Source organism: Felis catus, chromosome D4 (assembly GCF_018350175.1).
Source record: "Felis catus isolate Fca126 chromosome D4, F.catus_Fca126_mat1.0, whole genome shotgun sequence".
NCBI classification, from domain to species: Eukaryota; Metazoa; Chordata; class Mammalia; order Carnivora; family Felidae; genus Felis; species Felis catus.
Window position 1 is genome coordinate 46,380,001 of NC_058380.1, and position 25,704 is coordinate 46,405,704.

The following is a 25,704-nucleotide window of genomic DNA, read 5'->3' on the forward strand; positions in this document are numbered from 1 at the left end:
TTAGTCAGTACACGCCAGGCACTATTACATGTTACATTCTTAGGCTGTCCTAACAACCCTGTGAGAAAAATACTATTATTATTTTAATATTGATATAATAATTTTAATAGTTTAATATTATTTAATAATAATACCCTTCTTATTTTAATTATATCTTAATAAACTTTACTATTACTTTAGTATTTAAATATTATTTTAACATTTAATAGATGAGAAGATCGGGGCACAGAAAGATTAAGTGACTTGCCCAAGGTTATACAGCTCGCAAGAATGAAAACTGGGGCTTGAATTTGGGCTGACCGGATTCAGAGCCCGTTTTTACCCACAGCATTTATAGGGCTTTTCCTTGGCATTGCTGTGAGGAGTGAGTGGCTGTTCATAGGGCACTTCGTAGCTTTGGTCTTCAGATTCTTTATTTGTGAAAAGAGATGGCACTAGATAATTTATTCATTGGGCTACTTAGCAGTAGTCCTTATTTAGGGATGTCCCCTATTTAATCCTCACTGTATGGACCTAGAATTCTAACCTTAAATATGGACAGTATTACCATTCTCTTCATTTTACATATGGGGAAATTAGGACTTAGGCCAAGTACCTGCAAAATGTGGCCTAGGTGGCGAAAGAACTGATTCAAACTCAAGATTCTAATCAATATACGTAACTGCCTTTCCCTTTTAAGGACTTGGGTGCCTTAAAATTCCATACCTTGAATCCTGGCTTTTTATTTCAAAGACATAATAATAATATGTTTGTTTCATAAAGCCACGAATTTATAGCTCTTCCAAGAAGTGACCTTAGTCTACAAATGGCTGCCAATGTTTGAGAACCATTGACATAGATAATAGCAGTCTTAACAATGAAACATTGTGCTATTAATATTATATTATTATTTTTTTGAGGAGTCACATGCGTAGCAAACAGGATGTAACCGGACATGTTAGGCAAGCTGTTGCTAACTCAGAAGACTAAAGGGGATTAAATTCTCATTATTACTCACAGTTAGTCCCCAAATATCTGTGTATGTTCAGTTTCTACAGTTTGGCAGGAAGTTTTAGAGAACCAAACAGCATGCCCTTCCGCCCCTGGCATATTCATAAGCTATTTTGGGGTGAGTCATCGGAATTCTGTGGTTTGTATATCCTGAAGGGAGAGAAGAGACCCTGTATGGTTAGCATTTATTTGAAACAGTTAGTTGGGGAAAAAAATTCTTTGATAAAAGGTCAACATTAGGTAAGCGATGCCTCCGGAAGGATCTCTCCGTTGTTGTAAAGATTCAGCTCATATTTACGTCTCTGGGAATATCACACAAACTTAAATATTCACACTGTGCGTATTTGCAGCTAATGCACACAGAAGCCTGGGTCTGGAGTTTAGTTAGGGGTAATTAACGGAGAATTCACAACTTGAATTGTAAACTCAGGCCAAATGACTCTTCTTCTGTCCTTAGAATTCCTGATCCCTGACGTCAAAGTAATGCTCAGAGTTGGATAGTGTTGTAGGTACATGAAAACAGAGAGGGCAAGCCAAACCTCTAAGGTCTGTCTGATGTGACCAATATTATAATTGTGGATCATGATTTTTTTTAAACCACGTGAATTTTGTGAATCGCCTAATTTAATCATGGCATCTAACTGCTGGTGGGTTCTGTAAATATTTTTGTGTATCCACCATGCAAAACATTCTTTTAAAAAATTGTGGATTATGATTAAGTCACTTAAAGCAGTAAAAAATAAGTAGGTAAGAGTTAATTTTTCTCCTTGAAGCTACAAAGGAGCCTGAGGGGGAATTACAGTCTTTAAAAAATATTTTTCTTGTCTCATCAGGAAAAGAAACTGATCATTATTAGAAGAAGGAAGAAAATACAGGTTAGTTGGGTACTCATGGTAGGACTCCCAAAAGTCTCATAGGGGCGCCTGGCTGGCTCAGTTCGAAGAGCATGAGACTCTTAATCTTGGGTTGTGAGTTCAAGCCCCATGCTGGGCATGAGGTCTGCTGAAAAAAGAAAAAAAATCTCATAAAGACTGTTTAGACCTGAGGAGAGTGTTACTTCCAGAATTGAAGTAAGCCTATGGCCTACAGCGCCAGTAGTCCCTATGACAGGGTTACCAAGGAAAGGAAGCGGTGACATTCGATGCTTGTGTTCAGTTATCCGTGTGGTTATGACCACCAGATTGGTGACTGTAGACGTGGTGGACAACTTGGAACAGCCCTCATATTGGGCAAGTTAAAATATTGCCCTGTTTTCTGAAGAATAGAGAGACTACTGTTTGGTCCTTAAAATGGTTTTAGACGGAAACATAAATAGAGGATTACATAGCACTGAAATACATAATGAGTAAAAGCTCTCTTTGGTTTTCTCTCAGTTTTCTGATTATGTCAAGTAGGAAGTTTTAGTTCCACATTAGTAAGATTTAAGTTCTCCTCGGAGCAGGCGACCGCCTCTCTTTCCCTAGGCTTGAATAACTACTTATTCATAACCCTTCTTTGCACGCCTTATTTATTGTAAGTGAAACAGATTTTCACCTATTTATTATTCACTTATTTATTGTAAGTGTAAGTTACGTCTTATTTATTGTAAGTGAAGCAGATTTTCTATTTACATGGAGTAGACATTTTTAAAAAATGTATCCATATAAAAAGTGAGGTGATTGGAAAAAACATTAACTAAAGAATGATGCAAGTGGTTAGCTGAATAGGCAATGGGGGCTCATCGGAAGAGGTACCCAGCACATGAAACTTTTTAACTTTGGTAATTAAGAGGCAGATGGTTTTACAAATGAAAACAGAAACCTCAGTTTGCTTAGGTCCTCACTGCTTGTCCTTCTCAGAGAATAGTCCGCAGACCAGCGATGGTCGGTGAACTTTTGTCCACCTGGAAGGAAAGAAGTCCCGAAACTGCAAGTAATGACTTAGAAACTTTTATAGCTTATCGCCATTGTGTTGGCATTCAATCACACGAAATATTTTTCTAGTAACTTATTTTTATTGTATAGTGTTTTACTTAAGCCCTAGTCTGGAATTGAGCAGAAAAGAAACATGATAAGTTTGGGAAGCACTGATGTAGAGTGTGTGTTTAGAATAAAAACATGACTAAGGAAAGTGGCAGTTTGATACTAAACGGTTATGATAAAGGAATATGTGCTGGTTTAAAGTACATGGTCTGCATGGGATCTAGAAGAATGAGAGTAAAGAGGCTAAGTCCATACGTAAGGAGCGGGACTGTCTCAATCCTTTCATATCCCCAGGATCCAGCACAGTGTCTGGGATGTAGTAAGCACTCTATACATATTTTGGGACGGATGAATGAATGAATGAGTAAATGAGGTGTTTGGCAGGTGGATCTAATGCCATTACCAGAGAGTATGCTCTATTACAGTGCAGGAGGGGTCCATTATGCTTTTCCAGGCATCTCAAAACACTATTCAGCTCTCTTTGTTCTGATTATACAAAAAGCAAGTCACCTTCTAAGTATTAATTAGGTTATCAATGTGCCCTGACTCTAAGAAGCCTTAATGTAAAATATTTTTTAATTTCAGGACATATACCACAACAGGAAGGGTAGGTTGGGTTATGTTCAGTAATACCCCCAATGTCTCAGGGGCTTAGCCCAACAATTATTTCTTTCTTTCTCACACACATGCCTAACAAAGGTTGACATAGGGCCTTCCTTGCTCCTTATAGTCCTTTCTGTGCATCCATAATAACCATAGCAGGCAAATAACATCCTGCTTCTTCGAGCCTCAGCCTGGAAATGACACATTTCACTTCTATTTATATTTTCTTGGCTAAACTAAAGAGCATGTCTAATATCAATGGTGGTGGGAGGGAAGATAATCCTACCATGTATCAGGAAAGTGAAAAGCAGGAAACATTTTGTGGAGAGTGTTGCCATATGCACTCAGCTATTGTGAATGATATCCACAAGGGTTATTCCCTCTTTGGTTGATCTTACGTGACTGCACCATCAGCACTGAGTTTCTGCCCTTTCAGATCTCTGGACTGAATCTTGAATGTGGTGACCCCGAGAATGCAGGGCTGTTTGTAACCTTTTGCTTCGGCCATCAGCTCACCTACTTTAGTTACTCTGTTCTGTTTTTTCTGTAATATTAATAGTGACCTCTGCCAGAGAATACCAACTCCTTGGGTTCAAATTCTTTCTCCACTGACCAAGCTTTTCTGTTGAATATGTCTTTCCATAAGAAGGCAGGAGATTGGCCTTAGACCTTGGTCAGGGAGTATTCTTCCAGTGAAATTTTAAAATGACTGTAAATATCAACATAAATATTCTTCTGTGGGATTGTTAGGCTGAGTCAGCTTCCGGGAGGCTGATCAATCCCAAGAAAATCAAGCGTATCAAGTTTCTAGATCTACAAACAAGAATGATGGTAGGTGCTAGGTCCCTAGTGATCTGCAGATTCTTTCTTTCTCTTTTCTTTTCTTTTCTTTTCTTTTCTTTTCTTTTCTTTTCTTTTCTTTTCTTTTCTTTTCTTTTCTTTTCTTTTCTTTTCTTTCTCTTTTCTTTCCTTCCCTTCTCTTCAACTCCCTTCCCTTCCTTCCCTTCTTTCCCTTCCCTTCCTTCCTTCCTTCCTTCCTTCCTTCCTTCCATCTGTTTACCTAGCTATCTACTCTGTCTGTATCTAGATTGGGCTAGAAAGGATATTTCTCAGATGCATGAAAACTTTTACTGTCTAAGGGAATAGAAAACATCTTCTTCCCTTAAAATATATTTACATAATTTACTTGCAAATTTACCAGGAAAGAAAGGATCTGCTTTTAAAGAGTGGCCTTTTTGCAGCTATACTAGCATTATTTGGACTTCTGAAATTAGTGGAGCCTGAATCAGGAATGGTGAAATTTGACAGCATGCTTGAAAAGCCCATGGTTTTCAGAATTGTAAATAAAAATATCAATATCTGCCTCTGTCTCAGATGGATGACAGAGGGAGGTAGAGGTCTGAGACTTCTAAATGTGATCAGAAGAAACAGTCAAATATTACTGAGCTTCTTTCTCCAAAGCTGTTTTGACCAGACCTTCCCCTCAGCTGCCTGTACTGAATGCATGAATAGAATCGCTTCCAGATCTTTACAACATTGTGCTGGTGAATACAAACTAATTACCCAGTTGAATGGTAAAGAAGGAGGGATCTTTTATTACTCATCAGTCAGCTGTTGCACATCTAGACATGTAGCTAATAATTTATTAGCCTCTAATTTTGGAGACTGGCTCTAGATGATAAGCCTCATAAAAAGCTAACAAGGAGATGCTCTTGATAAGGTGGTAAATCATTAAATAGAGAAATGACCAGTTGATTTATGATTTACTGGAATACTTTAGACTGTGAAAGATAAACCTCCATTTCTGTTTTGCAAGTGATATCCCTGCCATCCTTAAAAAAATTAAGCTTGGATTACAGAATGCAAAAAGAAAAAAAGGCACATTTCCAGCCAATTTCAGACATCTTCAGCTAGAACAAATGCTCATTACTCGGTCCTATTTCCTCTCCTGAGCACATAGGTAGTTGGTTCAGTGTTTCCTTGGGAACTGATAAAAATGGTAGAATTTATGAAGATAAGTACACAGGGACAATGTGGAGATTTAACTGAATGTAACATTTTCATGCCGTTTCACTCACTATGATATATGATTCACCTTCTGAAACAATAGCATTTTTATGTGTGTAGTTGTATCCAGGTGAAAACAGATTGTTCCTAATGTTTTCCTTTATTTTATAATTAATATTTTTTTTTCTTTTTAAAAACAGATTTCATGAAAATAGTTGCTTCAACCTGTTATGGTCATTTCAAAAATTACATGCATCGTACAATGGAATATTATTCGGCCCTTACAAAGAAAGAAATCCTGCCATTTGTGACAAATGGGTAAATCTGGAGAACATTATGCTAAATGCGGAAACATAAATGCTGTATGATCTCACTTATATGTAGAATCTAAAATAGTTGAACTCATAGAAACACTGAGTAGAATGGTGATTGCCAGGTAATTGGGGGCAGAGGGGATAGAGGAAATGGGAGACAATTTGGTTAAATGTTACAAAGTTTCAGGTATGCACGATGAATAAGTTCTGGAGATCTAAGGTACAGCACAGTGACTATAGTTAACAATACTTCATTGTGTACTTTTATACCTATAATTTGCTAGGAGGGTAGCTGATAAGTGTTCATCACAAATTAAAAAGAAGGTACCAAATTAATTTGTTTAATTTAAACAAATTAAAAGTAATATGTTAATTACTTGATTGTGGTGATCATTTCACAATGTATATGTATATTAAAACATCAAGTTGTGCACCTTACATATATACAATTTTGACTTGTCAATTACGTCTCAGTAAAACTCAAGAGGAAAAAAATAATCTAACTAATCTTCCTGCAAGCTGACTTTTTAAAGAACTCAGCTAGGGACATCTTGCAATATAACAACATCTAGGGGGCTTTTTTAAATAAACATTTTTTAAATTTAAATTTTAGGTAGCCATCATACAGTGCAATATTGGTTTCAGGAGTAGAATTCAGTGATTCGTCACCTACATACAACACCCAGTGCTCATCATAACAAGTGTCTCCTTAATACCTTAATACCCTCCTTAATACCCATCACCCATCTAGCCCATCTCCCACCCACCTCCCTCTATCAACCCTTAGTTTGTTTTCTATTGTTAAGAGTCTCTTGTGGTTTATTTCCCTCTCTCCTCTTCTCCCACCACATTTCCATATGTTCATCTGTTTTGTTTCTTAAATTCTGCATATGAGTGAAATCATGTGGTATTTGTCTTTCTCTGTTCGACTTATCTTATTTAGAATAATACCTTCTAGCGCCATCTACCTTGTTGCAAATGGCAAGATTTTATTCTTTTTGATGACTGAGTAATATTCATATATATATATATATATATACACACACACACACACACACACACACACACACACACACATACACACACACACCCCACATCTTCTTTATCCATTCATCAGTCGATATACATTTGGGCTCTCTTTATAGTTTGGCTATTGTTGATAATGCTGCTATGAACATAGGGGTGCACATACCCCTTCAAATCTGTATTTTTGTATCTTTTGGGTAAATACCTAATAGTGTAATTGCTGGATCATAGGGTAGTTCTATTTTTAGTTTTTTGAGGAATCTCCATACTGTTCTCTAGAGGTGCTACACCAACGTGCATTCCCACCAACAGTGCAAGAGGGTTCCTCTTTCTCCACATCCTTGCCAACCCTTTTTGTTTCTTGTGTTGTTAATTTTCGCCATTCTGACAGGTGTGAGAGGACAATTTTTTAAAATTACCTCAGAAAAATGCAGGCAGCAACAAGAATGTAATAAACAGTTACATGCAATATTTTTTAACTTTTATGACTCAAATCCATTCAGATATTTATTTGACAATTACTGATGAGGTCCCTGCTAAATTCTAGAATGTAAAGTTATTAAACACACATAGCTTTTGTCTTTATCAAAGTTGCAGTCTAGTATTAACTTTATTCTAATTTTCATTATGATTTTTCTTAATCTTTTGATTGTTTAATAAATTATGTTTATGACTTTTCCCAAATCTATTTTCTTGTAATATTTGTTTTTACTTATTCCAAATATAATTGCATTGAACAAATAGAATATGGTTTGAAGTATACTGACTGAAATTTACTGAAAATCTTTTTATGGTAGGATATGTGGTCAGCTTTCATCAAAGTTCCACGTATGTTTGAAAAGAATATGTTCTCTGATCATAATGTGTGCAGGGTTTAATTTGTCCCCATTACAAAAGTTATTAGTTGTGTTTGTTCAAATATTCTTTATTCCCATGATTATAATAGTTTGCTTTATCTATTAATTGTGTAGAAGGTGTGTTAAAATTCCCCCATTTATGGTGCATTTGTCAACTTCCCCTTGCAACTTCGTTAATTTTTTGGCTTTGTATGTTATGAGGCCATGTTAATAGCTACATATGGGTTTATAATTTTTATATCCTTCTGACTAATTGAACTAGTCAAACTCTAGGTGACTGCAGCATTGGCTGACAGCAAGACTGAAACCTCCTGTGAGACCCTGAACTCCTGTGAGATGCTGAACTACTCAGGTGAGCAGCTCTCAGATTCCTGACACCAAAACTGAAACTTCCCTCTGAAACCATGAGAAACAACTGTTTGTTGTTTTTGCTATTTTATTTTTTAAAGTTTATTTATTTATTTTGAGAAAGAGACAGCTTGAGTTGGGAGGCAGAGAGGGAGAGAGAGAGAGAATCCCAACCAGGTTCTGTGCTGCGAACGCAGAGCCCAATGTGGGGCTTGAACTCACAAAACTGTGAGATCGTGACCTGAGCTGAAACCAAGAGTTGGTTGGTTAACCAACTGAGCCACCCAGGCACCCCTGTTTGTTGTTTTTAAGCAGCTGAATTTTAGGGTAATCTGTTACATGGTTATTGATAACTAACACAATCCAATTTTCTCTATTTTCTCTTTCTGGAACTCTAATTGGACAACTGTTAGCCTTTTTTTCATTCTATCCTCCACATCTCTTAACATATATTTTCCAACTTTCCGTCTCTCTGTGAAGTATTAAGCATAATTTACTGAAATCCAGCTTCTAGTTTACCAGTTCTTTCTTTGGCTTATTCTCATCTGCTATTTAAATAATCTAGTGAGTTTTTAATTGTGGCAATTAGATTTTCACTCTTGGAAGTTATGTTTATTTCCTTTTTCTCACATATTTTTGCTCCTTTTTGCAAACATCTTATTCCTCATATTTGGCCAATCATAATTGTTTCAGAATACTGAGGATACTTGGATGAAGATGCCCCAAGTTCCAGAAAAGATCTCGTGTTTCATTTTGACAAGATCCTGGAGTGTTACCAACCTAGAGGCACATTTAATTAAATATATTTGCTTTCATGTTCCAGAGCTTCCCAGAGGTACAAATTAAACCTCCCACCCTGGCTTTCCTGATGGGAAACATAGAATTTCAAAATTCATCAGGGAGATATTTTCTTCACTGAGCAAAGGACTGACACAGGCAGGTTGTAAGTGACATTTGCTCACCTTCTAGTGCATGCTGATGAAGCACCACGAGGGCTGTTTCCACTGCCTCTGTATCTTCAAGAAGACTGGGTCGATCCTGTTCATCAGGGCAATTCCTGGAGCTGGTTTCTGCAGGTACTCTAGAAGAAATGCCCACTGGGTTTCTTTCTTTCTTTCTTTCTTTCTTTCTTTCTTTCTTTCTTTCTTCCTTCCTTCCTTCCTTCCTTCCTTCCTTCCTTCCTTCCTTCCTTTCTTTCTTTCTTTCTTTCTTTCTTTCTTTCTTTCTTTTTTATAGGGCATGCAAGGAATAGCTCTGACTCTTATCAAGAATGACCAAGGACTCTGGCTGAACTGCCTGAGCACATGAAATCCACCATTCTTAAAACATACGCAGATAGTGGCTCATCACAATTTTGTATTTCATTTCACATATATCATTGGAACATAAGTTCAAAAATTGCTATTATTGGTATCAGTTTTATTTTCAAGACCTACAGGCTTCAAGAACTTTAGAGAGTAGTCTGTTGGCTGAAAGAAAATGTCTCTTTATAAAGTGGCTTTTGTTTAATGATTCTTAAGCTTTATAAGGCAGACCCAGAGGTACTTACCAAGACCTTAGTGTAGCAAACTAGTTGCTTCTTCAACTATTTATGGTGAAGGATATTTTTCTTAACCAATTCTTTTTTGCATTCCTCCATTTTAAGTTTATGACCTCATTTTCTTCTCTCTCTTGGTTTGTAACTTAAAGGGGACAGAGTTTATCAGGTATTGACTTAATTTATTGTTTCTCTTGTTTTTCCCCTTCCCAAGTATAGGCATCAAGAGCAATAAATCTCCTCTACGTACTACATTGGCAGCATCCCTGTAGACTCTCGTAATTTTTTCTGTTGCATCTTAAATGTCTCCCCAACCAAAAGTTTATTTAAGAAGAATTTACTCTCCTAAATGCAATAAGAAAAAGAGCTGAAAAAGAGGTACAACTAGAGGAAGGAAATGGCATACGATAAAATGATCAGTTGTTGATATTATGATATTACACCCAAGATAATCAAATGAAAATTAGTCAACACTTAGTTAAATTGAAGAGATGTAAAATAAATATTACCAAAATGATTCATTTCTTCCTTTATACTAAGAATTAGAAAACAAAACAGTAGGGAGACCCCATACACGATAACAACTATAAAAATAAATCATCCTAAAATTAGTTTACCAATAAATATGCAGAAAGTATATAAAAACTACAAAATTTACTACGAGTTATAAAAAGACAATGGGGCACCTGGGTGGCTTAGTTGGTTAAGCTTCCTACTTCAGCCCGGGTCATGATCTCACAGCTTGTGAGTTTGAGCCCCACGTTGGGCTCTGTGCTGACAGCTCAGAGCCTGGAGCTTGCTTTGGATTCTGTGTGGAGACACAGACACTCTCTCTGCCCCTTCCCTGCTTGTGCTCTGTTTCTCTCTCTCAAAAATAAATAAACATCAAAAAAAAAAAAATAAAAAGACAAGAAAATAAGTAGACATATCATGCTCATGCGTGAAAAGACTCAATGTTGTAAAGATGTGTATCTTTTCCTGTTAGTTTATATGCTTAGTGTAATGTCAGTCAGAATCTCAATGGAACAGTTTGGAAAATATGCCCAAATGATTCTGAAACTCATCTGGGGAAATAAATGGCAATAATTTGTCCTACTTCTCTTCCTGGTGGGAGTGGAGGTCTGGGCTGGGTGAGGAGTGGAGATGGGAGGAAGGTGAGGTGGTGGTCTAGGTGTAGAGGACCAGCCATCACCGGGGTTGTTTTGAGGCCCACTTGAGAAATGGGCAAGGGCAACTCCTGGACAAGATTTTGGGCACTTCCCACTGAGAAATGAGTGCATTTTGGTCATTCAACAAATATTCCTTGAACATCAGGCGTGATTCTAGGAAGCAGGGATGGAGCAGTGGGCAAAACAAAGTCCCGCCCTTGGGAAAACTTAGGTTTTATTTGGACAAGGGTGACAGTCGACTTGGGTTTCGCTGGATGATTCTTCAGCCTTATGAGGGAGACCTGGAAACACCTACCAAGATCCTAATGGACTAAATTAAAGATTCTTGAACTGTTTGTCTTGAAGAACCGGTTGTTTTTATTTCCAATCCATGGCAGACATACTTTTGGACATATAGAATCTTTTGCTTGGATGATATGGGACTACTAAAGGTTTCTACACACTCTCAATTTTTGTCTTTATCTCACCCAGAGGCCCTTGGGCAACACTGAGTAGCACTGAAAAAAAGACCTCAGAAAATATCTTGTGGATAGGCTTTCCTAAAGACAAGCCAGTTTCTAATGCAACTTGGCTATGGCAGTCCATTTGCCTTCATTCCATTGGCATTTCCCAGTTGTTCCCCTTCATTCACACAAGAGTACTCAGATTTATAAAAGTTACAGTCCCTCTACCCTTCAAACCTGGTCACCATGGCAGGGGCATGAAAGATGCCAAAGGTGGAAAGTCAGCCTGGGAAACGAATGGGAGTCCAGGCTCTGAACTGGATGGTCTCGGGTTCAAATTCTGGACATTTGCCTGCTCGCTCTGCACCCATGGATATTTTGAATGAGTTACGGAGTCTACTGGGAGAGAATATGGATAATCTTCTAAATGAGAGAAAGGCAAAAACAGGGGATGGTCAAAACATATGTTTCTCTCCTTTGTATAATGAGAAATATTAGGTGTTTTCATTTCTGAAGGTCTGAAAATTAATAAATGGTCTAATTTCCCATCTTAAATTCTAATTCAGTTTTTCCTAATACCCAGGTCCCTCAGGCTCTCAGGCATGCTCAGGGCCTCAGGCAAATTACGTCAGAGGAAATTGCTGTTCACTTCAAGGAAAGTTTCAGATCTTTCTGAGAAACAGCTTTCCTGTTAAGGACACAATAATGATATATGGTGGTGATACCATTGCAATGTATAAATGTATCAAATTAACACACTGTGCACCTTAAACTAACATATGTCAATTATACCTCAATTAAAAAATTATATACACGTTTTAGGGTTGTTGAGAGTATTAGATGAATCAATGTTTGTAGAGCCCCTAACCCAGAGCCAGGAGTATTTGAAGCACTTGATAAACATTAGCTGTTATCTTAGAAACAAGAGTTGAAAAAGTAGTTACTGGTTTGCATGTATGATTTACTTTTACATCTAGAGTTTCTAAATTCAGGATTCCCCTATACACTTCCCAAAAAGTATTTCCTTAATTCCCTTTCCCTTCTGATTCTCATACGAAAAGAAAAGGCGAACCGGTATAGGATTGTTTCTTTGGGGTTTAGTCAACATTTAAGTTTTGAATTAGCCTCTGTGGACCCCACTTTCTCTTTCCCTTATGGCTTGCACTTAGAATTTAGTTACAGGTCCTCTTAGGCTTTAAGGAGATAAAGAAGACATGTCCCTGAAAGGCAACCTGGGGCCACTGAGGTGCTTGACAGGAGGAATGCTTTGAGGAGCCAGAGAGCCAGCTTCTGTAAGCAAACAGGGTGCCCTTTCATAGGCGTCTCAGCTCTTTCTGGACCCAAATAAGGTCATTTCAGTTTTCCTCTCCAGGCAGAAGCAAGCCCAGTCTGTGGCCATTCATCACTTCGTTTGGAAATTGTTTTGGACTCTCAGATACAACTATGTCTGAAATCAAGATTAAGGCTTATGAATCTTTGGCGAATAAGATGGAAGCGAGTGCTGAAAATTCCCCGAACTACCTTGAAAGGTTAACCTGGGGAGAGATTGTTTTCTGGGTTAGGTTGATCTTTCCAGGTGTTTTGCGGAAGCCTAGGGAGCCAGTCGGCGAGTGTGAGTCATCTGGCTGCGGTTAGATTAGAAATTCCTACAACATGATATAGGAGTCCAGCAGTTGAGGCAGGGAAAGTGAAGGGAAGTGGACCTCTAGGCTTTTGTCACTATCCCCATCCCTTGGTGGCCCATTTTCCTGCTTAAGTTTTGGGCAGGTGCAGATAGAGGCACCTGTTTTCTAAATCTTTTCTTTCTCCTTTCCTTTTCTGGTCTCTTTCCCCCCACCCTCCCCTCCCTTTCCTGACTCTTTAAAGCCAGGGCAAGGACTTATTTCTGTTGAATGTGTCAAAGATCATAATCAGAAGATTGATTCTGTGTGTGCATAAAAATGGTTACAAAGAGGGAGAAAATGGAAGAGGAGAGACAAAAGAGGGGAGATGGGGAAAAAGACTGGAAAGGAGAAGGGGCCTGCGGGAAGGTGAGGAGGAAAGGCGACGCCGAGCCCGGAGAGCCCAAGGTGAGAAGCCTGTGTTTGTAGCTTTGCCAACTTGGGACACACTTTGCCAAATCATGCTTTTCTGTTTGCCCATGCCATAACTAAAGAAAACAAGGCACTTGCACCTGCTGTTTCAGGAAAAGGCAATGGCTGCAATTCACCTCATTTAAATTTTAAGATGTTTAAATGTTAGAAACGTGCCAGAGCACCGTTCTCTATGTTTACATTTGCTCAGTAGGAAATTGCCAGGGCTCAGGGGCGCCCAGGGGTTCTGTCCCGTGCAGCGCCCTGCAGAGAGCCAGGCAGTTTGGGCGAGAACACTGTTTGCCCATTCCAGGCCTCCGTGGCCTGTCTTCCCTAGGCGGGGTGATACAGACCCTAATTGAAAATGAAAAGGAGGAGCTTAAATGCCGCTTTCTTGACAGAACTCCCTTTCATTTACAGAGGTCGTTTGTTCCCGTTGAACTACTCAGTACCACCCTATCCCTAAGAGCCCAGGAGTCAAAGAACCTGGACACGTAAGTCAAGTTAGTTCTCAAAAGTGAATATAACACTGTAGGTTAACGCCACTGGAATTAAAAAAAAAAAAAAAAACCCAAAGGGCCCAAGTACTTTGTCTCTCATTATTTTTACTCGGGGGACACCTAGCGGCGGTTTCCTGGCTGTGTTCTTCAAAGGCAAATTGAAAGAACCCAGGAAGGATGTAGTGCTGGTGGGGAGGGACCCAGTTGTCTCAAAGCTGGCACCCTGGCAGCCAGGAGTTGCCTGCAGCCTCAAGACAGATCTGCCATGGCCCTGGGTGACTGACGGGCCCTTGCCGGGTCTGCAGCCAAGTTCCCTCTCCCAACTTCCACGCTTGCCAACTGACATTCCCCTGGACCTAATTGTCTCACAAGTGGTCCTTAATGAGTTCATTGTTTATTTGACGCCAATGACCTCTTTTTAAGGCTACACAATGGCCACAATCTGGTCAGTTCATCAACTAATAAACAGTTGTTGATGGTCTGCTGAGTTTAGGCAGGCATTTCGAGGGGGTTACAAAGACGAGATAAAGATCTGCATGAAAGGGTTTTTTTCTCCCCCTCTTAACCTCTGGTGGCAAAGTGTGCCTTCCCAGCTGTGTCTTTAGAGCCAATGACCTAATCTCTCTGACTTGTCTTTCCCTCGTTTGTAAAATGGAGGTGAGTGTGCTTAGTTTCTAAGGTGGTTGTGAAGATTACGTAAAAAGTCGAGGCAGCTCACATAGTCCCTAGCATCTGGTTGATACTAAATAATTGTTAAGCCCCTCCCCTCTCTCTTTACCTAATCCCAGTTGATCCCTAGAAGTTAAACACGTCTCCCTGTGAGGGTTCTCACTTGAAATTCACATCAGGCTCGCCCCAGATTTGTCTTATAAGTCTGTTCTGTGCAATCGAGGTAAATCAACATGGAGTTAGATCTGTAGAGCCAGTTCTCCCATTAGGATACTAGCATCAAACCCGGATGTTTTAATAGTAAATTCCCGGGCAGTTGTGGTTCGGGATCCAGTCTTTGCCAGGAAGGCTAATGATACCTTTTTTTTTTTTTTTTTTGCATACGGCTTAAGTTTAGACTAGATGGTTTCCATGACCTTCACTGCATTTACTATAAACTTCAAACATTTTAATATGACCTTCTGGGAACCACATAGCTAGTCTCTACCCACTTCTCCAGCTTCATCTTGCACCACTCTTGGCCCCCGCTTATCGTGTTCCTACTCATTAATTTTTAAAACTCTTCCGTGAACCAACGGAGCTCTTTTTAAATTTTCCTTGTGAAATTAGAGCACGTGTGTTCTTCCTTTTGGACCGCTTGTTCTCCTACTTTTCATCTGGCTAACTCCCTCCTACTCACTCTTAGGGTTCCACACAATCTGGCTTTCCCAGAGAGTTCTTTCCTGACCCTAATTTCCATTTGCTCTTTTCCCTTATTCTCTCTCCTTATACTACTTCTCAACGCCTACCATAATTTCTAGCTATGTGTTTGTGTTCGTATTTGTTTATTGTCTATGTCCCCTAGAAATGTATGCTCGGTGGAAAGAAGAATATGCCTGTTTTGGTGGTTTGTTTGCTTCCTGTACCTAGCAAGGTGTCTGGTTCATGCAGGGTGCTCATTATTGAATGACCAAAACCAGTCCTGCTAATAAAAAAAGGTCCTGGATCATTTCCACACACTAACACACCCAACGTTTCCCTTGACCAAGCTTTTGTTTTGTTCAGCAGCCTTCTGGGGAATCCCCTTTGCCTCAGAGATTATTTCTGGCTGCTGAGAGTTTCAAATGAACAAAAATTGGCCCCCAAGAAGAATCTTTATCTTTCTATCATTCAGAAAATAATTTTTCCCTCCTTAAAACAGGCATCTCAATTGATGTTTCTTATACATCATTTGTGCAGACTTACATTAGTTCAAATTCCGTTGGGACAAATTTATATCACAAGAGAGCTTTGTGTAATGAAAACATCTTTCATTCCCTCAGGTTGTGGGTTGAGAACTAATCCCAAAATACAAGTCTGTTCTTTAGTCAGTAGCTAACACACAAATCCATAGTCCTTGCCCTGCATGTGACTAAGTCTTACCTACTAGTGAACTATTATGGGAGGTATTAAGGTATTTCTATAGTTGATATTCACCTTAAGACTTTCTCACATTATAATTAAAATATGAATCATTTTGTCTTGCTTTGTCTTCCCAGAAAGCAGAGCTTGAAACAAAGACTTGTGTGTAAGTCATTTATTTAGGAAGTAATTCCAAGAGTGCGAAAGCAGGAGAGTGAGACAGGGAAGGTGGGAAATCCCATATGAGGGTGTGTTATTGAAATTGTTACTATGATCAGTGGGGGCCTAGATTCCCCTGAGGCCTCTTGAAAACCTTGGAAGTTCAGATTAGGCAACCTCCAGGTCCAGTAGACCTTTTCAAGGCTTTTATCAGAATTTGTCTTCCAGGTTATCTGGCTCTTTCATTCAACTCTCATTTCTGTGCTGTTTCTACTTTCTGGATTGCCTCTACCCTTTTTTTAAACTGGGTTAATTCCTGGTTACTATATCTTGTAAACTATTTTATTTTATTTTTATCTTGTAATCTATTTCCTTTCCTTTCCATTCCTTTTCATTATATCATATTATATTATATTATATTATATTATATTATATTATATTATATTATATTATAGAGAGTGTGAGTTGGGGCAGAGGGAGGGAGAGAGAGAGAGAGAGAGAGAGAGAGAGAGAGAGAGAGAGAGAGAGAATCCCAAGCAGCCTCCACACTCAGCACAGAGCTCCATCCCACGACCCTGGGATCCTGACCTGAGCTGCAATCAAGAGTCTGTTGCTCAACTGACTGAACCACCCATGTGCCCTGATATCTTGTAAACTTCTAATTTCCACTTGTCCTTTAAGATTTAGCTTAGCGGGTCTCCAGATGATCTCTCTCCCTTCCCACCCCCATCTTCATTGCACTCCCAGATCTCCTTGTGCATGACTATTTTAACATTTACTACACTGTACTGTCAACGTAAGTTATTTCCCTCTCCCCCAACCATATTTCTCAAAGGAACATAGCCTGTTTTTCATTAGCATTCATTGCCTTAACACAATACATGTTCAATAAAATGAATGTGTTTTATTTTTTCAACTGGACAGCAAACTCCTCAAGGTTAGATAGTAAGTCTTACTCGGCCCTGTCCTTTAGTCTAGCATAATGTCTTTCATAGTACATGCTTTAAAAATATTTGTGTCATGCTGAGGGAAAACCCCTAAAATCTCCTTTCGTCTCTGTAAGAAAATGGGGCTATAAAAATATCTCTGACTCAAGTTGTTGAGCACCTACAGATCGCATTTCTATTTCAGAAACTCTGGCTATGAAAACATCAATGACTCAAGTTGCTTGGTGTCTGCAGACAGCATTTCTTTTGTAAATTTTAAACCCAAATAGTGACTCAGGCTGTTTCAATAGAAGTGAGAAATGAGAAACCATGTAGATAATGCACTAGATGAGTCAAATTAAATTTAGAATAAGAAACCAATATTAAAAAAAACACTTTAATGTTTATTTTTGAGAGAGACAGAGAGAGACTGAGTGTGAGCAGGGGAGGGGCAGAGAGAGAAGAAGACACAGAATCTGAAGCAGGCTCCAAGCTCTGAGCTGTCAGCACAGAGACTGATATGGGGCTCAAACCCGCGAACCACGAGATCATGACCTGAGCTGAAGTTGGAGGATTAACTGACTGAGCCACCCAGGTGCCCCAAGAAACCAATTTTGAAATCCTACTTAGTCATTGCTTGCCTGAGATTTTTTTCTTACAGCGTGCAGGGTGCCCACAAAACAAATGATGTGGGTTTGGTGAACCTAAGACAGTGACCTTGTATATTGTAAAATGTAGTGAGTACATTACATTACACTGACTTTTCAATTGATTATGTTACAATGACTTTTATAAAGTTTATTTCACATAGTCCTTCTTAATACTTATTTCCCTTTTCCTCTTTCTATTTTTATAGCCTAGCTTTGGAGGGATCTGAAATGCTTTTATGATACAAACCTATATTACTACTGGTGGGAAGGTAATATATCAAAATTTGGGGGGTCAAACACAAACATCTTTGTGTAAAAATTATTATTCTCTGGAATTTTGACCTATGCTTTTTCTTTCCTTCCAAGTTTGACTTTTTACTCTCACATAAGTCTGACTTTTGGTCCTTATAGGAAAAATAATTGTGCATGGTTTAGAGATAATTTGAATTCTTTTAACCGGGGAGACAACTTTATATTCTATAATAAAGTTGAAGCTCGTAAAGCAATCCCTAGGAGAAGTAACACGTGAACTTCATTGCACAGGGAGCTGTAAGGGACTGTGTGCATATTTGATAGTGGAGGACGGTTCTGATCTTGTGGATATTAGTTGTTTGAATATGGTGAAGATAAGCTCTTAAACTCCAGCCAAAATCGTGACAGCCAATAAATAATAAATAAATAAATAAATAAATAAATAAATAAATAAAAGGAGAAGTTCTCAAGAAATAAATAGATTTCTTTATCTTTTGTTGAGGAGTAATTCAAATTAACAATCCTTTCAAAAGTCAAATGTTTCTGGGAGGATTAAGTGTTGGGCTGTGTGTGTGTGTGTGTATGTGTGTGTGCGTGCACCAGCATGTTTCGATGCGTACTGCTGGGAGAGAATTATAACTCCTCTTTATCTTAATGCCAGTTGACTTAAACACAGATACATATGCATGAATGCATGCACGTATCTATTTTATTATCTAGCTGAATTCAGCCATTTTGCAGGAATAGCCCTTTTAGGCAAGGTCTGGGTGGGGAGGAGGAGACAGAATTTTGGGTCATGGAACACCTCAAGAGGAAGGCGTGCCTGGTTGCCTTCATGCTGAGGGCTTTCAGAAAGCTTAAGGATATGTACGTGCACCCTTATGTACAAGGCGTGATCGAGTCCCAGCCACTTGCCAGCTGTGTGACTTGGGTAAATTGTGTAATCTTCCTAGGGCTTAGAGTGTTTTCTCATTTGTAAGATGTGAATCATAATAGAAAAATCACATAGGACTGTCGTGCTAATTAGATGAGATTAATGGAAGATGCTTAGGGCATAAGCACTCAGTAAATACTAGTCCCAGCCCTCCTCCCTGTCTTCCTCCTCCTTGTTTGTCCTCTTCCTTGTCTCCTTTTACTTCATTTCCTCCTTGATCCCCTGGTGGGTAGAAGACAAGAATGCACCAGGAAATGCAAGACACCAGAAAAAGAGGGCAGACAAGCATCACAGATAATTCCGGTGAGTCGTAGTCTTTCTCTCTCTGTCCCCCCTGTCCGTTCCTCTGTCCTGACGTGGAGGAGGCTGCAGGGACCACAGAGTTCTCTAGTCTGAGACTCTTAGCCCCATGTAGCCATGAGCCGTTGGTTACCGTAAGGGCTGTGGAAAGGTGCTGGCGGCACGTCACCTACGGGGATGAAAAGGTGAAAATGATCACCTCTGAGGCACCTGGTTCTCTCGACGACCCCTTTGTGCCCTTGCCCGAGGGAAATAGACCTGGTTGTGAGCATCCCTGGGCTCACTCTACTCTGGAACCTGTGTGTGGAGGGAGAGAGGAGAGGGAGAGAGGAGTCTCAGCTCCCGTTTGTTCACAGCATAACCATTCGTGCATCCTGTGCGGACTGTCTCGCTTTCTGGTCCATGAGCACTGACACTCCAGCCAAAACAGTTACAGCCAATAGCTGGTGAGCACTCACGCTGCGCAGGTGCCCTTACAAGCACATTCTCATAACCTCCTGATGTGGGAGACGCTATTATTACCCCAGTCTGACCAAGGTGAAACCAAGGCACACAGAATTAAAAGAAGCAGAATCAAGATGAAACCACACCATTCTGGCTTCAGAGCCTCCTTCTTAACCACTGGCCCCTCAGGGCCCCTGCTGTACTCAACTCATCTTGGCCTTCCCATCTGTGCTTATGAGCCGTTTCAAGGCTGTGATTTCTGTAAGGCAGGCCTTTTCCCTTGATTCTTCACTTGGATGCTTCCTGCTATTCTTAAAAGTTAATTCAGGCAATAAATACTTATTACACTCTATTGTATTTAATCACTTATTTCTCGCCTCCAGCAGACCGTGAGGTCTTGTTTCCTGTCCCTAGCCAATTGCACAGGGCATGGTACAAAGGAGGTGCTGAATAAGGTCTGCGGATCCAAAGAATGAATTGCGTATTGGGTTGAATTTTTTTTTTTTTTTCAGGATATGAGTGTGTAGACGTATCCAGCTACATAGGGTTGTCATAAACCTTGAGGATCCCAATGAGCTGAAACACTTCACAGCTTCTATTTATGGTGAAGAGGCTAACAATTCCCCAGGTGGTAGCTTGCTTTTTCTAAGGAAAAGAAGGAACCGGCAGCTTTAGGCAATGATTTCCAAGTCGTGTTTACGGTGTGAATTTTGATTGGCTGGCACTAGGTGGCGCTAAGGAGCCTCGCAGGGAAGTTCGGACATGAACTACAACGCCTCAGACTGTGCTGTAAATAATTAGAAAGATTGTTATTTTTTAAGATTTGTAAGTAGGTACATTATCTCAGCCAGACATTTATTCTCCAATGCGTTTTGTCCACTGGTTGTCTTATTTTTCAAACGGGAAGATCTGATACTTTATTTCTTCAAGTTTCCCAGTAACTTAGTTTTCAAAATTCAGGTCAAGGCTCTATTTGTGTAATTCAGACTCAACGTCTCTGATCTTTCTCTGCCTCAACCCCCAACCCCACCTTTTTTTTAGTATAGTGTGGTTGCAGACGCCAAAGTTCTGGCTTTTTTTTTTTTTTTTAAGGCTCTGGACTAAGGAGCTTTCTTTCCTTTTGTTTTTCTTTTTTTCCCCCCCTTCCCTCCCCACTCTCCTTCCCGCTCCCTCCTCCTCCTCCTCTTTCTTTTAGCATTTTTGTAGGTCAAAACAGTGAATACCGGCAATTTCAGTTGGTTCAACCTAATAGTTCTGACTCTGCCTTTGACTTGCCTTATGACCTTGGTAATTCATCTATTCCCTTTAGGCCTTACTGTTTTCATCTGTTAAATGGCAGGAATGGACATTTCAAGTCATATTGACTTGAAAGACCATTTTCATTTTGATGTTTCATAATTTTGACCCCTAAAATCTCCTGTTCTGTGTCATCAACTGGTTCTTTATGTCTTTGCCTAGCGTGTGTTCTGGACTTTTATTAGCTGTTGGTTAATTGTGGACTTTTAGACATTTATTAATTATGGAGACAGGAGACCTAAAGTGTGCCCTGTTTATTGCCCCGAGTTTATTGTTACTTTCCTGGAATAAGTTCTTTACAGGGTGCAAAGTCTTGGTTAAACCTCTTTAGTCCAATTAAAGGAATACAATAATAGAAACTTATGTTTCATTATAGTATCAATCTAATTTCTCCCTTTATAATTAGTTTAGTGAGGCAGCTTATGTGGCATCTAACTACTTCTGTGATGATCTCCTTGCAGAAATTTTTACTCTGGAAATTTTAATCTTTCTAGTAAGATTATTACACAGGAAAATTGAACCAAACCTCAATTTCTTATAGTATCATTCATCCTGAGTGGGATGCTGAACCACATCAGTTCTGAGAGCTTTCCTTAATTCTAATCCAATTAATAGATTTTTATAGCATTTCTCTATGATACTAAATTGGTAAAAACCAGAAGCTGAGTCTCCAATGGTTAACTTGTAGGTGTTTGTAAATGAGAATAATACCACCTGCTAGAACAATAATTCCCCCAATTAACTTTCTTGACCCATAAATCCTGAGCAAACTCCTTAAGAAAATAATGTGATGGTTAAATACCTTAAGAAACACTGCATAATATATATGGAGTTTCATAGTGAATAAGATGTTAAAGCTTCTGAGAATACCAGCAGTACTCATTCTTATTTGGCTTTTAACTACCAGTCCCAAATTTCTATGACTCTTTTTTCCCGTAATATTGTGCAAAGCTCGGGATCCATGGAACATATCGTATGCTTATTTTCTCTTATTAAAATTTTCCCCAAGGCAGGTGTTTATATTAACTTTCTATTACAGCCAGTATTTAACTTTAGGACCAAGAAAGAATATGCAGAGTTTAACTACTCTTTGACTTTATTTACTTAGCAGTAAATAAAAGTGAAATTATCACTGGAAATTGTATTTTGGAATTGTAGTTTCTTCTATTTTGAGGGAGAGTTTTATGTCCAAAATTCTTGCTACTAGTAGAGCAGATAGATTTGTCTTCTACTCTAAACATGATGGAGGAAGCACACTATTCTGGGCCAAAGCCATTAAATAACTAATCCATGTTTTCCATTTCCCTGATGCAAAAACCTTGTTGCTTGTATCTCATGGAAATGGTTCTTATTGTCATGTAATATTTCTTAATATAAATCCTGATTCTGTGCTGTGTGCCTTTTCTCAAGTTAACTAACCTCTCTGTGCCTCATTTCCCTCATCTGTAAAATGATATAATTTTAGTATCTATGTTTTGAGGTTGTTGCAAGGATCAGGTAAATGAATGCACAAAAGCACTTGGAGGTCTGCCTAGAAGCCCTTCCATGATGTGAGCTCTTACAGTTAACCCTTGTGATGCTATGTTTAGGTGGTGATGGAGAGATGATGCGTCAACCTCTCCTCACACTTTCAAGAAGTAGGTGAGTCCTAGGCTCTGTATAATCAAGGCAAGGATTTCTGGATCATATTTTTTTCTTTGATCAAAATTTTATTTTGCCTTCTCTTCTGTATTTTTTAAAGTTTTATTTAATTAATTTGAGAGAGAGAGAGAGAGAGAGAGAGAGAGAGAGAGAGAGAGAGAAAGTATGAGCAGAGGAGGGGCAGAGAGAGAAGGAGAGAGAGAATCCCAAGCCCTGATGCAGGGCTAGATCTCATGAACCGTGAGAACATGACCTGAACCGAAATCAAGAGTCAGACGGTTAACCAACTGAGCCACCCAGGTGCCCCTTCTCTTCTATATTTTTAAGATAAATTGTTTATTCATTTATTCATCCCATATAAATATGAAACGAGTGGCTGCTGTTTCCTAGGCATTTGTGCTAATTATTGTAGATACAGTGTTGATCTAATTACTTATGGTCTCCCTCCTGTGGGCTTCAGAATTCTAGAAGGACAAGCAAGGAGCACCTGGGTTCTATGAGAAGAGAAGTGAGGGGGCAAACAGGAGTTGTCCAACTTGGGCAGGGAGGTTATGGGACTTGTTGTGGAGGATGTGACATCCAAGTTGAAATCTTAAAGGTTAATCCGAGATAGCCATCTGGTAGGTGACAGGAACAACTTATGTGATGGTGACAGGGAGGAAGCCATATTCAGAGAACTGATAGATATTCCACAGGGCAGAAGGACAGAATGAAAGGTTGGGAAGGTGTGTGCTGAGTGATGAGGCTAGGTGTAGTTCTTTCACATTAATTAGGGCTATTGTGAACTCTACAGTAGAGTGATAATCTGATCAATTGTTTCCTATCATAGCTGGTAAGAGATTGTCATCAGAAAACCTTCCAGATGACAGGACGTACCTTTTTCAAGGTACCAATTTTTGATATAGTGTTTCATAATCATGCTGCTGCCTGACATCTATAATGTCAGGGGTTGGTTTGGAGGCCAGTGTACATAAATCAGTAACTTTGAGGCTCGCTTACTGGGGTTCAGCAAAGCTGGCCACAGGATGAAGTCATTCGTGGTGGTGAGCTGAGAGAAAGCAGCTGGTCCAAGCTTAGCTCTGTGCCTAGAATGAGGAAATGGCAAAAGCCCTCAGACGATGTTGCTGTGAAGGGAATTGAAGGGAATCAGAAAGATTTGATCTCCCAGATGCCTTCCTGCTGAGAGAGGCTTTAGGGTATCACAAAATCACACATGGGCTCCATTGGTATTTTCACTAAAGAGATAATTTCCGTTCTTATTAACCTGAGACAGGAGTTGAAAATTGCTTCGGAGTCTGACTCGTTGCCTGTTTTTATTACTTTTTAATGTTTTATTTTCTCTATGCCCAACTTGGGGCTCAAGCCACGACCCTGAGACCAATAGTCACATGCTCTACCAACTGAGCTGGCCAGGCACCCCTGTTAGCCTGTTTTTAAAAACAAACACACTGACCCTGAGTTTAGTCACTTGCAGCAGATGGCCTCACCCCACTTCCTAGTATTGTAACCGTTATGAAAGATCAATTCATAACGAAACCTATTTCTCTTGACCATCGTGTATGATCATGCCCCGGGGGGAATATAGTCACAATGAAAGTAACTACTTTTCTCTCTTTTCCCACAACTGAATTGTAGATACTCTTCTCTCTTCTGTTGGTATATTACTTTGACATGGTCTTGCTTGGATCATCAAACTTAACTCGTTGCAGAAAATTCTGCTGTAGCACTACAGACCCTTTCAGTAGTGAGTCTTTACTTGTTATTATTAAAACATGGGACTGACATTTCCTGAATGTGTCCTGCAAAACATCTGCTAATAATTACAAGCTCCTGGCAATGACTCTCCATTCTCATGGTGCTGTGACCTCCCTCTCTAGGCGTCTCTTTCCTAATTTCTTCTGCATTCTTTTTATCATGCAGTGATGATGCGAAAGGTTTTATCCCATTTTGGGTTTTGGAAGGAAGACGGCCTTTCTAAATTGAGCCTAAGTTGAAAAGATCACCTCATTGCAACACTCCCAATTTATTTCCATTAAATGAAACTTCTGGCTGCCATAGCTCTGAATGATATTGAAGCTCCTAAGTCCATTCATCTTTTCAATAAACACTTAACGAGCACTTTCTGTTTGCTAGGCATGGTTATGGCACTTGGCATATATCTGTGGACAAAACTGACAATGATACCTGTTCTCCTACAGCTTATTTTCTAAATAAGAGGACAAGAAAATGCACACTAAATGCGATAAATCTAAAAAGTTCTACTTTAAAGGTCTAGAAGAAGGGTACATGCAAGTATATTCTAAATTTGAAAATACAATCTTTATATTGAGAGGTTAAAATGGAATTCACAAAATTATATAAAATATTTCAGTCCTTGAATCTGCCTAGGAATGGGCTTCCATATGCAAATTCCCTTGATTGTCTTAAACTATCTCAGTTTGTCCAAATCAGGATCCAAACAAGCCCCTTGCTGATTTGGTTATTTCACCGAAGTCTTTTGCCAATTTCCTTTACTCTGGAATAATGCCTTTTCCTCACTCCCTTTTTTCTGTGGTTTGGTTTCAGTTGATGACTTCGCTGGCTAGAGCAATGCCCCTAGTGCTTTGAATGCTTTCCTTTGGCACTCACTGTTCCCAAGTGACCTGACACAATGGCTTCCAAGAAAAGGCAACTGTGACTCTTCGGGCTTCCTGGCCTCTCTCCACCACCAGCTATGCATGAGCTAATAATGCCACTCCCTCTTCCCCCAGCAGTCTTCAACCAAATGATTGAGGGAAGTAGATAAATGATTCAACTTCTTAACCTTTGGGATAACTCGGAGATACAATCTACTCTTTTGAACTTTCGTAGTCGGACTGAACCCCAGTTACTTGCAGTCATTACCTGCTCAATAATACTCCAGTTGATGGCTTCCTTTCTTTTTCTGGCTTGTTTTGCTTCCTCATTTCTCTGCCAACGATATCCCACAAATAAACCATAAACCTGTCTCAAGGTCTGCTTTGGGGAGAACCAGCCTAAGGTAGCCACAATCTAAATTTGGTTAAATAGTTCTTGTTATATCATTTAATCTACTATTAATCTATTTCTATAAATTAGAAGTTAGAACTAAAGTTGTTTCTTTGGTTTCTTTTTTGTTTTTTGGTTTTTTTTGGATTCAGTGGTTTTTTTTGGGGAGGGAGGAAGGTCAAGAATTCTTCGTAGACAGTGCTGAGTACATCATATCACA

General features: G+C 39.3%; 1 long non-coding RNA gene across 12 annotated transcripts in view; it reads left to right on the forward strand.

Annotated features, from left to right (window-relative positions):
* The window catches only part of LOC102901148, a 147,604-nt gene extending 122,140 nt beyond the window's left edge, over nt 1-25,464 (forward strand). For 8 of the 12 annotated variants that reach the window (XR_006588575.1, XR_006588577.1, XR_006588572.1 and 5 more), the window contains 4 exons: nt 1,824-1,865; nt 8,021-8,110; nt 9,076-9,182; nt 9,858-10,160. This is a non-coding gene — a long non-coding RNA (uncharacterized LOC102901148). Of the gene's footprint in view, nt 1-1,823; nt 1,866-2,828; nt 2,902-5,761; nt 5,880-8,020; nt 8,111-8,799; nt 8,942-9,075; nt 9,183-9,857; nt 10,161-13,747; nt 13,822-25,043 lie in introns of those variants that run through there. The other 4 variants (XR_006588583.1, XR_006588573.1, XR_006588580.1 and 1 more) reach the window with 4 other exon arrangements.
* Nucleotides 25,465-25,704: the final 240 nt, after the last annotated feature.